This window comes from Colobus angolensis, unplaced genomic scaffold (genome assembly GCF_000951035.1).
Source record: "Colobus angolensis palliatus isolate OR3802 unplaced genomic scaffold, Cang.pa_1.0 Scaffold169, whole genome shotgun sequence".
NCBI classification, from domain to species: domain Eukaryota; kingdom Metazoa; phylum Chordata; class Mammalia; order Primates; family Cercopithecidae; genus Colobus; species Colobus angolensis.
The window spans coordinates 3,205,802-3,220,691 of NW_012114810.1; positions in this window are offsets into that span (position 1 = coordinate 3,205,802).

A 14,890-nucleotide genomic window follows, 5' to 3' on the forward strand; every position below is an offset into this window, starting at 1 on the left:
GCACTCTTTAATACCACACATGGCACCTTGGATCTTAGTCATAGTCCCTGCCTCTTCCAGAGATCTTTCCAGTTTTAACCCAATTATTTCCCCAACACAATCTTGGAGTTCTCTCAGTCACTGAATGGGTTATTTAGTTCCACATCCGCCTCCTCCCTTAAAATCCAAGCTGCTCTAGAATTGAATTCGCTGTGTGGCACATCTCCCAGGGGCTTGGCAGGGCCTGAATTTGGCCCCACAGAGTATCTCTAAGCTTCCATCACCCAGGCCTCTGGGTGGGAGTGAGGAGGGCAGGGTAGGGAGAGGCTTGGAAGCTCCAGTTTGGGAAGGGATTCTTGTTAGATCTCTCCCATGTCCTCGAAAACACACTGCTAGACAAGGAACCCTTGCCTGGGGATGCTTGGGGGCTTGGGGGCCGACCACTCACCCCCGCAAAATATTGAAGAAACACATAACTGGCTGTGCAAAGGTGGTGTTCACTTCTAAGAAGTCCTGACCTCCCCTAGGTTTGGGCGACAAGTCACCATCCAGGATCTTTATTGAGTGAGCAATGCTCTGTGGTCTGCACCGTCCTCTGGGGATAGATTCTGGTTCCCAGAATGATGGTAGAATAGAGGGGTCTTTGACTGGGCCAGCCTGGAGCTGAGCCAAGAAACCCCCAATGGCTTGGTGTTCTCCACTGCCCAGGGCTATGCAGGAGCCAGCCCCCGACGGTTTCTACAGCCAGAGACCTACACCTCAGAGGAAAAAGGCACACAGGGGTGTGTGTGTGTTTTTCATGTTTTTTTGTGTGTGTGTCTATGTATCCGTGTGTCTAACTGTCTGCTTTAAAAGCTTGGAGCTTTTAAAATGCATTTGGCAACAGGGGCTGTGGCCTCAGAATATGCTTTAGGATATCCTAAGTCCTTCAGCAGTAGCTTTGATGATTCCTGTCATCTCTTCTAGTCTCCACCATCCACCATTTCACTGATGACAGGCATCTTGGCTTTCTGACCTTTCCTTTTGTGTCAACCACTTGAACAAAACTTAAAGTGACTCCAGAACCAAGGCTGAAGACCCAAAAGAGCAAAAGAGACCATTTATAAGGCCCTTCAATGTACTCAAAAACCAACCAGAGAGGCTCCTCTTCAAATCCTACAAGGATGTTAGGCAGCACACAGGTTGTGTAGCTTCTGTACCAGAGTCTGGTGAACTGTGTTGCTCAGAAGTGCCCATGAATTGGCCAAGTCACAAAGTGTGAGGCAGTGATCAGTCCAGACGTCCAGGCCTGACATCCAGCCATGCTGCCTCAGAACCGGGGCCTGGCTCCCAGAGAGGGGGAGAACGTGAGAGAGACTGGGCCTGAATATCATGTTTCTCACTTTGGAATCCTGCTTACATTCTTCTGCAATTCTGTACCTTTTTGCTCTTTCTAAGCTTTCCACTGTGGAATCTTCACTGTAGAATGAAAGATGTTCTCAGAAGTTCCTTCCAGACCAGATGGGTTATCTAAAATTCCTTTTTGTGGAAGGCAGTATGCTAGAGTGAAATTACCTGGGGTACTCACTTAAAGACACAGAATCCCAGGATACATCCTAGAACTACTTAGCTTGAACTTTCAGAATGAAAATCGGGGACCTGCATTTGAGAATTATTCTGATCAATCAGAAGTGAAAACCATTTCTATAATGAATCCCCAGGTGAGTGAGCTTACTCAATACCTAGGAGGAGGGTTGAAAGTTGTACACAGCTGGCCCCAGCATGAGTAGGATGTGGCAGTGGTAGTGAAGACAGAGCTGACTGTTAACTGGTTTCTTCTAGGAGTTTCTATGTAATTGTCCATGTGGGGACACAAATTATCTACCTCTTGGTCTAGAAGCACCTTAAGATGAAGGAATCTCTTTCATTTTCACAGTTAAATCCCCAACTTCACTGCCACCAAAAGCACCCAGAATGAGGGGATCTGGCATATGTTACAGACATATGGGAAATGGGGGCCTAGCTATAGTATATCTCTCCTCTACCCAGGCATCACCCGGACATCAAGAGAAAGAAATTCCACATCACACAGTTTGTCCTACACATTATAACAGCCTGTAGTGCATAAACAAATACAACTGTTATGCATCAGAGAATAGCTCAGCTGCTCATATTAGAATTCATAGGTAGACAGCAGGAATCGGAATCATGAATTCTGGCATGGCATGAATGGATTCTAGAGGATCCACATGCCTATGCCTGAGACTAGTCAGGAAGACGGGGTGATGCCTGGTGATCTATGTGCTTCTCATTGCTAGAGACCATCCAGCTCATGCCTCCAAAAGATGGCACTTCCTGTTCTGGAAGGCTAAGCTAGACCTTTCTAGAGGCCTAGGAATAACCCAAGTTGTGCCAAATCTACCCATCACATCTTATCGTAGGAACCCTGAGCTAGATCCACACCTTTCCTCTATTCTCTAGTGCATGCCCATCAGGGAGGGAGGAAACCACTTATGAACTTGCATCAACACATCCATTCACTTGACAAATATTTACTGAGGCTCTGCTATCTTCCAGGAACTGGTATTGATCCAGGAGATACACTAGTGAGCAATGCAGACAATACTATGTTAAAAGCTTCAATATGGGAAGCTCAGAGTACTATGGAAACCCACAGATGGGGCAGTTTAGCAAGTCCAGGGCCTAAAGGAGGCAACTACAAGTCAGAGATGAGACAAATGAGTGGCAGTTAGCTGATGATGGAGGAGAGAGGGGAGTTTTCTCCCTTCTCAGAGATAACAGCAGGCATGCTATCAGCATCATTGACTTAGTGACAGACAGCCTGATGAGGAGTAGGTCCTCATTAGTTAAATATCCTTCCTGGTTCCTAACACTACATGGAAGTTTTATGCTGGTCCCAGGACTCCATTCTCAGCCCTGTTGTAATTAACTTTTTATCAATACCTTGGGGAGAAACTTGAAAAGAAACTGGCCTAAATTTCAGGTTACTTCAAGTCGTGAAGGAGAATTGAAGAGTAAAATTCTGATTTAACATGGGTAAGAATAATGAATTTAATTTGACAAGATAAAATGCAATTAAGGTAAACATTAAGTTTTAATGTACATTAACGATTAGCCACATCTGTAGAAGCTGAGTGGGTATATGTACAGTTGCACACATGAAGAAATTTTGGTTGATTAGAATCTTAGTGTGCACCAAGAGTGAGATTGTGCCAAATGGCAATGAACTCTTGTTCTGAATAGCTCTGTATGATGGGGTCATTTTGCTTGGACAGATATGTGCACACCTGAGCACTGTGGTCAGCTCAAGTCAAGTGTGTGGGGCTGGAAGATGGTGATCTACTATGTACCAGCCACTATCTGAGGTGGGAAATCCTTCCTCATGCTCACAACTTGGAAAGGTGATAGCATTCACTCCATTTCGCAGACATTAGAAGACACAAAATCTAGAGAGGTTAACTAGCTTATCTGGTCACACATCTAAGACCTGAGAGTGATGGAATTCAAGCCTAGGCTAATCTTGCTCCAAAACTTGATCTACCTCCCTGTGGAAGGAAGAGTAACACTGCATTTTGAAAGAACTAGCATGCTTCCATCCTGCATTATCTATAGTGCTTTCATTTAGAAAGAGAATCAGCTTTTTTGGTAAAACGAAGAGCTCAGATTCAATGCATGGAAACTGTAAGAAGATTCTAGCTAGAAATAAAGAAAAAGTAATAGTCAGAACTGTTTGGAAATGAAATATATTGTTCTTCCATGCATTCAACAAATATTTAGTCATTGTTAATTGAATATTTATTATGTGCCAGACGGTATTTTGGATGATTGGGATAGATCAGTGAACAAAACAAAGACCCTTGTTCTCAAGGAGTTTAAAGTCTAGCAGAGAAAAACAAATAAATATTGGGCATATTTTACAAAATTATATAATAAATCAAAACATACAACTAATCTGTAAATAAGAACATATATAGCAATGAAGATGACCTGGGCAGGCATCTCAGACCGTATAAGAAGGGGAGGAGTACCGAGCTAGATGTATGGAAGAAGGAGCTGAGAGGCTGTGGAGCCTAAACACTCAGCAATGGAAAGGGCATGGAAGAGGCATCATGAGAGGAGGGTTTGAGCCCAGTTCTACCACTCATTAGCCAAGAAGTCGTGACTTAGGCAATTTTTCTGGCACTCAGTTCCCCCATCTATAAAATATGGATGAAAATATATCCACCTGTCTGGATCACACTGAGGATTAAATGAGATAAGCTATTTAAAATATACAGTATATCATAAAACACTAAAAATGTATTCGCTTTTGGCAGTGAAATATTCACCTTGAGAAAAGGGGGATGATTGGCTTGGAGAACGGCCTGTTTGAAGAATGAGGTGGGCCACAAGGGTTAGTCAAGCCCAGGCAGGAGCAGACAGAATGAGCCGCAGGGACGCACATGTAGGGATGCATGTGGTCAGCAGGGGCAAGTAGGAAGCTTCAAAGAGGAGTAATTGAAGCAGTGGTGGGATATGGAATAGCAGAGAGGACAGGGATGGGGTGAATTGGAAAAATGCCTTAAGCAAAACACTGAGTCTAGAGGAAGTATAAGATGTGGGGGAAGGAAGCCCAGATGCCAGGGTGAGGGTGGGGTTAAGCACAGCAACGTCAGCAGTCATCACAGAGGGTCATCAGTGTATTGACGCCACTCAGCCAGTGTGCCATCAGCATGGCTCCTTAGTTCTACCAGAGGGAGAGGAAATACCAGAAAGGGGAGGCTTTGCAGTCAATCAGAAAAACTATTTAGGCTCGAATTGGGATTCGGTCCTTAGTCACTGAAAGGTGTCCTTCCTTGACCTGGCCTGAATGTGAAATCCGGATTGAGCAATAAGTTAATTAATCAGTCATTTCCACAGCATTTCATCAGCATTCTTCAGAGGTTTGTTTTGTTCAGTGAGAAATACAGGAGGTGTCTCCAGTGAGTATAGTCTTCATCCTCCTGTACTAGAGCAGGGTTTCTCATCCTCAGCACTACTGACGATTTGGACAACATAATTCTTTCTTAGCGAAGGCCTATTCTGTGATTTGAAGGGTGCGTAGCAATATCCGTGGCTTTTACCAACTAGATGACAGCAGCTGTGATGATCAAACACTTATCCAGATTGTCCAATGCCCTCTTTTGGGGTGTGGTAGTCAGGCCATCCCCAACCTCACCCCACTGAGAACCACTGAATTGGAGGAAAGTCTTAAGCTTTGTCCTCAAGGCCATCCCAAGCCAACAGTAATCACATCTTCCCCTTGCCTCCATCCCAAGAACCTCCCATTCATTAAAAATAAAAATTCTCTGTAAGGCAGAAATACATGCAAATACATGCAAGCAATTACAAATTTAAGGATATACAGAAGGTTTTTATTTTTCCCCAAGGGATCTGCATGCTGATTATGGAAGAGTAGTTTATCTTGGCTATTATGGCAATTGTGAGTAGATTATCTGTGCCAGTGATTACCATCATTATTTGGCAAACTTGTCCAAGAGCTCAGAACACTCACTTTCTAACCTTCCTACTTAGTTGCCATGCAGTGCTAGTGGCACCTTGAAAAATATAAGCAGGAAATTCTATTGTCTTGGTAAAGTGTAACACAGGCCATTTTAACACAAAGAGGAATTATTTGTATTGATGATTAGTCAATGGGATTAATGGGTAAAGGAGAAAAAGACAAAAATGCACAAGGGCCCTTGGGAGGGCTTCAAGAGCAGGCCTACAGATGCTCTTCTGGATGCCCATGGCTGCTTTTCCAGGTGCCCACGACTGCTCTTCTGGGTACCCACTGAATACAGGAGACTAGTTGAGAATAAGTAAAAAAAAAAAAAAGAAAAGAAGAAAAAGAAAAAAGAAAAAGAAAGAAAGAAAAACACGCTTAGGAACACATTATGAATTAGGGTTGGTGATATGATTATGAGTGGGGAAAATCTTGGGGTGTCAGTTAAAAATGGGGAGAATCTGAGGCTTGTTTAAGTCTGAGAATTTGGGCAGACAGACTGATACAAGGTTCTCTTAAACAAAGTAGTGATTATTAGAGATAGATTGTTACTCCTGAAAAACGCTAGATTTATTTGTTCCTCCAATGACCCATCCTAGATCCTTGGCAACAGATGTGTTTTGAAATTTAGAAGTTTTTTTTTTTTTTAAGGAGGGTAATACAGTGAATCAAATTCATTAGTAACACTACAGGTATGCTTCAAAATTGGCCATATTCAGTCTCAATACCATGGAATTAGAACCAAGGACTTGAACACATGTTAGGCAGGCAAGGTGAGGGTGGGCAGTCCAGGACCACTTGTCATCCCTAAGGCTTCACGGATCCTTCTCCTTAGGGAGGACATTTGTATTTTTACAACAGAACATAAGAATATTTACATCAAAGTGAAGTGAGCTCACTGTCTGTTCAGGTTAGGTTTTTTTTTGTTGTTTTTTTGTTTTTTTGCCACCATATGGACATTGTCAACAATCAGACAAAAACTCAGTTTTTAGGGGTGCCAGAATTGGAAATTGTGACTATGAGAGTGTGGATATGTAGCAATATTTGGCAGTTATCATCAATGGTATTTTCTCATTTCATTTTCTATTGCTGTCGCCCTCTGTGTTCACACTGCTGATAAAGGCGTACCCAAGATTGGGTAATTTATAAAGGGAAGAGGTTTAATTAACTCACAGTTCAACATGGCTGGAGAGGCCTCAGGAAACGTACAATCATGGTGGAAGGGGGAAGAAACATATCCTTCTTCACATGGCGGCAGTAAGAAGTACTGAGCAAAGGGTGAAAAATCCCTTATGAAACCATCACATCTCATGAGAACTCACCATCATGAGAACAGCAGCATGGGGGTAACCACCCCCATGATTCAATTACCTCACATGAGTCTCTCGCATGACATGTGGGCATTTTGGGAACTACAATTCAAGATGAGATTTGGGTGGGGACACAGCCAAACCGTGTCACCCTCTCTCGCAGGGTCTGCCTCAAAGTCCTCTTCCATATTAGAATCCAGCACTAATGTGATCATTCTTCCCATCCTAAAACAATAAACCTGTAAGTAAAAAAATAAAATTAAACTAAAGGCTGCAGGAGATGGATTTCTGGTGAACACTCAATACAGACAGCCCAGTGACTTGCCCTGACAATGGACTTTCCACAGGCTGAACCTAGTCTTTCTTTTAGCCGCACTTTGTGCCTTGTTCGCTATCAAATGCCTGGCATTCTATGCACAAAAGACCACCTGCCCCTCCTGTCCTGTACTTGCCACAGGCTGAACCCAGTCTTTCTTTTAGCTGCACTTTGTGCCTCGTTCTCTGTCACATGCCCAGCATTCCAACCACAAAAGACCCCTCCTGCCCTGTACATATTGTCATAACCCTCACTTCTTCTCCACATACCTCCCTACTCCCTACCATCTCCATCTCTCTAAGCTATCTAAACCTCACCACCCCTTAAAACCTGTATCCTATCAGACGCCCTTAACAAACCTTTCCTAGACACCCTCGCTCAGAATCCCTCTCTCTTCCACCAGTCTTCCAAGACTAATTGGTATCCTCTTTCTGGACCTATAGTACCATTTATTGGCTTACTGTGTATTTATCCTGCTTGGGATTTATTAATTTCTTGGCCCTGTAGGTTTATAATTTTTATCACTTTTGGAAAGTTTTTGACCATTATTTAAAAAAATATTTCCTCCCCCGTTCTATTTATTCTCTCTTCCTGAAACTCTAAATACATGGGTGCTAGAATGTTTGATATTATTCAACAGGTCACTGATCACCTGTTCATTTTTTCAATATATTTCCCTTTCTTCAGTTGGTTTGAATAATTTCTTCAAGTTCACCAATCTGTTCTTCTGCAACTTATAATCTGCTAAAACCATCCAATAATTCTTTGATATTATATATAATTTTGACCACATTTATTTTTCAAATACTGGTTTATCACTTTTACATTTTGCATTTGGTTAATTTTGAGCATGGGAAACTGGAAAATCAAACCCAGGAAATGTATATTGCAACAAAGCCAATAATTTCAAATTAAATATTGACTATGTCTATTCTTGTCTCTACCAGCTACACCACTCCAAGTCACAGTTTAAAGCCACCTCATTGGCTGTTCTCTTCTCTTCACCCTTCCCATCTTTATTTTACCTCATCCCTTCAGATTTTCCTCAGGAAACTGCAAATTCTTTTATGCTATAATTTAGGGCAATATACATCTCTTTAGTCCTCTTTTCTTATACCCACTCTGGATCTACCTTCAGAAAGCCCAATTCACTGAGGCATGTGGGAGAAAAAAAAATGGCCTTTAGTTTTAATAAGAGCCACCTAACTCAAAAGTTACCTGTGGCTTTAAAAATTCCCAATGTCCATTAAAATCTCAGGTTTCCCTCTATTTTTCTTTGTGTCTGTCTGTCTCTGTCTATCTATCTATCTATCTGTCTATCCATCTATCCATCCATTTCCTGATTATAACCACATGCCACATACTATCTCAGCTACTTCCCCTTTGCCATCTTAATTAATTTGTAAATCCTGCAAAAAAGATATTTCTCTTATTATCTGTATTTAAAATATCGGAAAGCCAATGACCAAAAATATCGAGTACTTGGCCAGGGTCTCTAAGGCCTCTTTTCTCAACTATTATGAAGTACACACATGCGCATGTGTGCACAGACAAACCCCACAATGCAGTCTTGTGGATTTTTAACTAAGCTATCTGGAGCCAAAGGTCTTGGTGGAAAATTAGTGTCTAGGATGGAAGGAAAAAGGGGTTGTTTGTGCAGAATTCATAAGTGTGACTACAAGACTGTGAAGAGAGCCATCTTCATAGGATATAGGCCACTGACCATGATGTTCATTTTCACCCACCACAAGCCCCTATTTCCACCAAGCTCTTTCCTAGCTGAGAGCAGCTCCCCTGAACACCGATGAAGGAAGGTGTGTGCAGAAATGCCAGTCACCACTCGTCACAAGACTTATGTGGGTGTCAGGAGGCAGGTCCTCTCATGCCCAGGCCCTGTCTCACAGCCAGAGGCAGCATCCAAGGGCAGAATAAAAGGGCTCAGGGCCAGAGCATCCCATCCACTCACCTCCCGTGGTGCTGAAGAACCCTGTGCTGCCTGTAATCCTGGTAAGTGTGCCCTGGGAAAAGGAGCAGGGGTTTCCACAGAGGAATGCTCAGGCCAGGGAAGGAGGGGATGGATACTCAGACCAGGCCAGGAGTAGAGTCTAGTCAGGGCCTCAGGGGCCTGGAATTGTGATTGGCAAGGAATGGGGCAGGGGAAGAAAATTGGAAAGAGGAGGTAGAGGGGTGGGGTGGAGTGAGAGAGATTAAGAAGAACTGGTAAGATCTGGAGGGCTGTATGACACAGATTTAGAGGAACCAAATTGTTTTCAGTTGCTCAGTGTGTTTCTCCAGTTTTAGAGAATAAACTCATTGCCACTAGATTACGCTGGAGTGGGTTGCATAGGGGGAATATAATTTTGGAAATACAGATATACTTATTTGTAGAAAAGATATGCTGAGGACATTGCTACTTAGAGGAAGAAAGGATCAGAGACACCTGTGGATCTTATTAGATGCCAACAGGAAGATCTGTAGTGGAAAACTGAGTCCACACTGAAGTTTAGAAGCCATGTGACAGCGCCTGGGGACAGGCCTGGGGAGGCAGCATGTGCTAAAGGGCAGAGCCCAGGATGGCAACCAGGGGACCCAGGAACAAATGCAACATGCTAGTGAACAACTCTGGGCCAGTGAAGTTACCTCTTTTGGCTTCAGTTTCTTTATTTAGATATTGAGTCTGTTGGAACAAATGGACTCCAACGTCCTTTGCGGTTATAATTTTCTCTATTTCTGTAAACCGAAATACATCAGTTCTTCCAATAGAAATTCCTTTGATTTTTCCTTAAGGAGATTTTCACCTCTAAACTGGTCCCAACATTGAACATTTTCAGAATTCTTGGTGATGTGATAGAATGAATGTTGGCCTGGAGCCAATTTATTTCCTGGCCTTCTCTCCCATACTTAGGAGCTTTTAATGAGCAGAAACTTTATTTACATATTTGGAGATTATATATTGCAGGACAACATCTCAAATAAGGTTTGAAGTGGGAATCCATGAATGAAAGCACTTGGTAAACATTGAGAGTGACAAAAACATTAGAGGTGATTTTCCTATGTTTGATATAAGGCTTTCAAAATGAAGGGTCCAGAAATAATGCAGAAAGGACAAGAATAGGCAGGGGTGGCCTCTGCCTCCATCTAACTTGCTGTCTGACTCTCCTTCAGCTCCTGAACACCCGCCACCGAGATGTCCTGCCAGCAGAGCCAGCAGCAGTGCCAGCCCCCTCCCAAGTGCACCCCCAAGTGCCCCACCCAGAAGTGCCCCCCAAAGTGTCCCCCTAAGTGCCCTCCAGTCTCTTCCTGCTGCAGTGTCAGCTCCGGAGGCTGCTGTGGCTCCAGCTCTGGGGGCTGCTGCAGCTCTGGGGGAGGTGGCTGCTGCCTGAGCCACCACAGGCGCCGCAGGTCCCACTGCCACAGACCCCAGCACTCTGACTGCTGCAGCCAGCCCTCCGGGGGCTCCAGTTGTTGTGGAGGGGGCAGCGGCCAGCATTCTGGAGGCTGTTGCTGAAGTGGATATTGTGCCTAGAAGAGCAGATTTAGAGACATGAGAGGTGCAACTTCATCTTCCTTGGGCCTGGCTGTGTTGCTGGGACATTTTAGTAAGGACTTCAAACTCTGTCCTGGAAGATTCTCTGACCTAGAATCCAGAAATCTGCCCTCTCACAAAAATTCATCTTCTAGCCTCTGATTCCATCTGTGCACCTGGCCTGGGAACACCAAATAGAAGACCTTGCCTCATTCCCCTGATTTCCTTGGCAATCTCCACTGTGCATGCAACAATAAAATAAATAATCTGCTCGTCATCTTTTTCTAGACTGCATTACTCTTGCTTCTAAATGTGCCGAGAGGGATAAGCATGCCTGATCTTAGCTCCATCACCCGGTTATCTGGGCCTTGAAGCAGCATAGCTTGCTTAACTCCTTCAACTCCTGGTCCTCACCAGAGCTGATCCCTGACTCTCAGTGCCTCAGCCATGGTCAAGTCAGGAAAGACAATTATGAGATTTACTTTAACAGACAGAAGTTTATATAAAGAATTGCTTACTTGGCATCAGAGAACTGACAAGACCAAAAGAGGACAAAAAGAGTTCGTGGAGGCAGTAACTGTCATTGCCACCATGCTACCAATGGCAGGGAAAGGGAGTGTCTTGAAATTATCAAAACTTAGAAACTTGGAGCAGTTGCCCATGAATTGAAACTCAGGCCTCTAGGAAAGGGACCCTTCTCAAGAGTGCCGGGGTCCCTGAGCTCAGGGGAGGGGCCCATGAGTCTGGACTCAGGCTTCTGAGGAGGGGCACAAGCTGGTGCTGGTCCTAGGGTCTGTCTGCATGATAACCCAACGAGGTTGGTTTTGTGAGTGGGAAAAACTGCACACTGGAACCACTGTTGCTACTGGGATAAATTGCTCCTGCTGGGGTGAGAAGTAATATTGGGGTGACTTGGAGAATTCTAAGGGAATCTAAGGAAGCCTGGTCCTTGTAGCTCTGCAGTCTCCAAGTTCTCTCTAGCTCCCCCTACTGGCAGAGATGTCACACAACAGCTGGCAAAGAGAAATGGGGTTGGCAGTCCCAACCCTCCATCACAAGGCCAGATGTGGAAGGGAGGACCGAAGTGGAGCGATGATGACATAATAACCCTGGTTATTAAGGAAGACAGACATTATCCAACTCAGCTGTCACCCTCCTTCTTCCTGATACCCTCACTCTCTCCCCATCTATTTTTCCAAAGCATTTTACCATGCTCTTCCTTCAGCAACCATAGCAAAATGATTCCATGTAGCTTGTACTTTAAAAATGCAAACTGCTCTAGTACAAATAAACCTTTGAGTTCACTTCTGCAAATGAACCTCAAAGAGTTTCTGTTCTGGCCACTGCCTATACAAATGGAGTCATAAATTATAGACACACACAGGCAAGCACACACACACCCAAACACACACACACACAAACACACCAATGTTCGTACCAGGTGTCAAGAGCTTGGAAGCAATGTCCAACTCTGTGAAAGAAAGACACCCTGCCTCTGTGCTTCTAGAAGTCCTTCTGATTGTCTGTCCTGAGGTTTGGATACTGGATGAATATCAGTCAGCTTCCTCCTTTTCCAGGAAGCTTCCCTCATATTTCCTCTACTTTCACACTATTTTAACACTACAGTCCTTCAATATTAGTATTCTCAGGCTATCCTCTCTCCTATCATGCCTTCTTGTGTCCTTTCCTCCTGGAACCACCCATCTGGCGTGGAGTCCCTGAAGAAAAGGCAGTTTGAATCCCTATGAATTGCAACCCCTGTATTACCAGGCCTCTCTGCATTGGGAGCAGGGATACTCCATAGGCACAGTCAGCATATAGGCCTTGGGTAAGGACTTCCTGAGTTCAGGGGATATGGGTATTACATCATCCTTGGGGATTTCTGAGGAGAAGGACTGGGCTTCTCTCCTTATCCTGTGGCTCCCTAAGGCAGGGGAACCTGTGCTTTAACTTGAGAAGGCTTCCTCCAGGGAGGAGTGGACATCTCACAGTACTCCCACTAAAGGTGACAACATTTTTATCTCTTTCCTGCTTTTTCCAAGCTCCAAGGACAAGAGCTATTTAGACAGGGACTCACAGATGCTTCAAGGTCAGGAGCTCCTTAAATTCAAGGACATCAGTTTTCTGCAGGGTCCCTGTAAGTCTTCCCTTCTTCTTTGGCTCTCTGATGAGTCCAGAAACCAGTATCAAGGAGTGGGGTTGGACTTCATTTCTTCTCTGCTTTCCACCTGTGGGGACTGTTAAAAGGTAAACTGAGGTATAATACAATCTTAAAGAGTTTATTTGAGCAAACAGCAATTCATGAGCCCCAAAAGTGGTTTGAGGGCTCTGTCAAGAGAACACAAGGGGAAAGCTTTTATAAAGCAAACACAAAAGTAAAGTGAAGAAAATATTCGATTGGTTGTTGTTACACAGTTTTCTTACTCAGTCTATCCTGCTGAAAGTCCCTAGTTGCATAATTATAAGGTAGCTAGTGACTTCTGATTGGTTGGTTTTAAGTATCATTTTTATTTAATACAGGCATTTACAAGAAATAGCCTATGTTACGTTTCCCTTATGTTTGGAGATCAAGCAAAGTTGAGGTCATTTATGAGGCCTAACTGGCTTTGTCTGTCCAGGGACTCTTCAGGTCTGGTGTCTATTTTAATTTACTTTAACAAGACCCTCCTATTCATGCATACAAATGCTCCACAATTCCCACTCAGTTTGAGACCAGGATCGTGACACAGTCCAGGCAGCATGAGAAGATCCAGAATGCCTTCTCTGAGCACTTCCTCCCATGTTAGATACTCAGACCAGTGGCAGAGGAGTGCCACCATCCTGGGCTGCTAGGGGAAAGACAACCTTCTCAGCCACCTTGCTGACTCTCATCTGCTCATTCCCTGAAGAACATCTCTTACTCTCTATCGTTCTGTGTTCTGATGAATGGGTAATATTATAAGAAGCATCAGTGATTGAGCAATTTCAATACACCAGGCACTGTGTGCTCACAGTATACTACTTAATCCTTGAAATTTCTATGAAGCAGGTCCATTTTTAGCCTCAGTTTAAAAATCAGAAATTCAGGCACAGAGAGGTAAATGCAAGTATTTATTCAAGATATTTGCCACAGTTATCTATGCCAGCACCATCTCCCTCCTCTGCTCAGCGAATGCATGACGGATAGCCAGAGAGTGGACTCCTAGGGTGGTATCTGTTGGGCTGTGTTGTGGACCTTCCCCAGAAAGACAGACACTGTTCAGGATCCTAAGGAGATGGCCCCATCACAGTCCTTTGAGAAATCCCCTTTCCCTCCCTAGCTTCAGAGAAACTCAGGAAAACTCCTCATCTCCACAAGTCTCAGTGATGAAAGGGGCTGTTTTGAAGACCTTATGATTTTTTGCACAATGAAACACACAAGTGCAAAGAAACTATCTTCATCTTGAACACATATGATGGGAGGAAATGGAATACCATAAATAGCCAGGAGACCCTTTTGTGTGAAAAGAATTTAAAATATGTCAGCATATAGATCAGTGGAGAAAGGATGGCTTATTTAGTAAGTTGAACTGGAGAAAAAAAGAAATTATATTCTTTAACAAAACAAGTTTCAGGAGGATTAAGGAGCTAACTTTTAAAATTGAATCACAAAGTAGAACTCACAATGGAAAAATGTTTTTATGCACAAAAGAAACATAACAAATGCTAGTGACAAATTTTGATAGATCTAATACCATCAAAATAGAATTTTCAGTACATCCAAAATCATATGAAAGAAACAAACTAGAAAGCCATAACACTATAAATAAAATATTCAGTAAATGTTTACTAAGAGCATAAAATATTCTAGCAGTTTATTTAGATAGTTGAGACATACTAGTGAGCAAACAGAAAAAAGATTCCTGCGCACATAGATTTGATTTTATTGAAAGATTTTCAATGAGTACTATTTCAGAATTTTCATGTAATAAAATGTAATAAATTTTTTGTTAGGCACTCAATCTTTGCCAATTTGATATAAATAAATAAATTGAATAGACACCCTACATCAGAAAAAGAAAAAATGTTTCACTTTTTTTAATAATTAAAAAGGCATGTATACAATTTACATATACACATTTTAAAGTTAGAATTTTAAATTAAATTTCAAATTAAATTATTGAAATAAAAGTTAAAATTTAAAAGTTCTTAAAGTTTTAGTTAAAATATCTGTAATTGTTATGAGAAATTGATATCTAAAAAGTATAAATATTTGT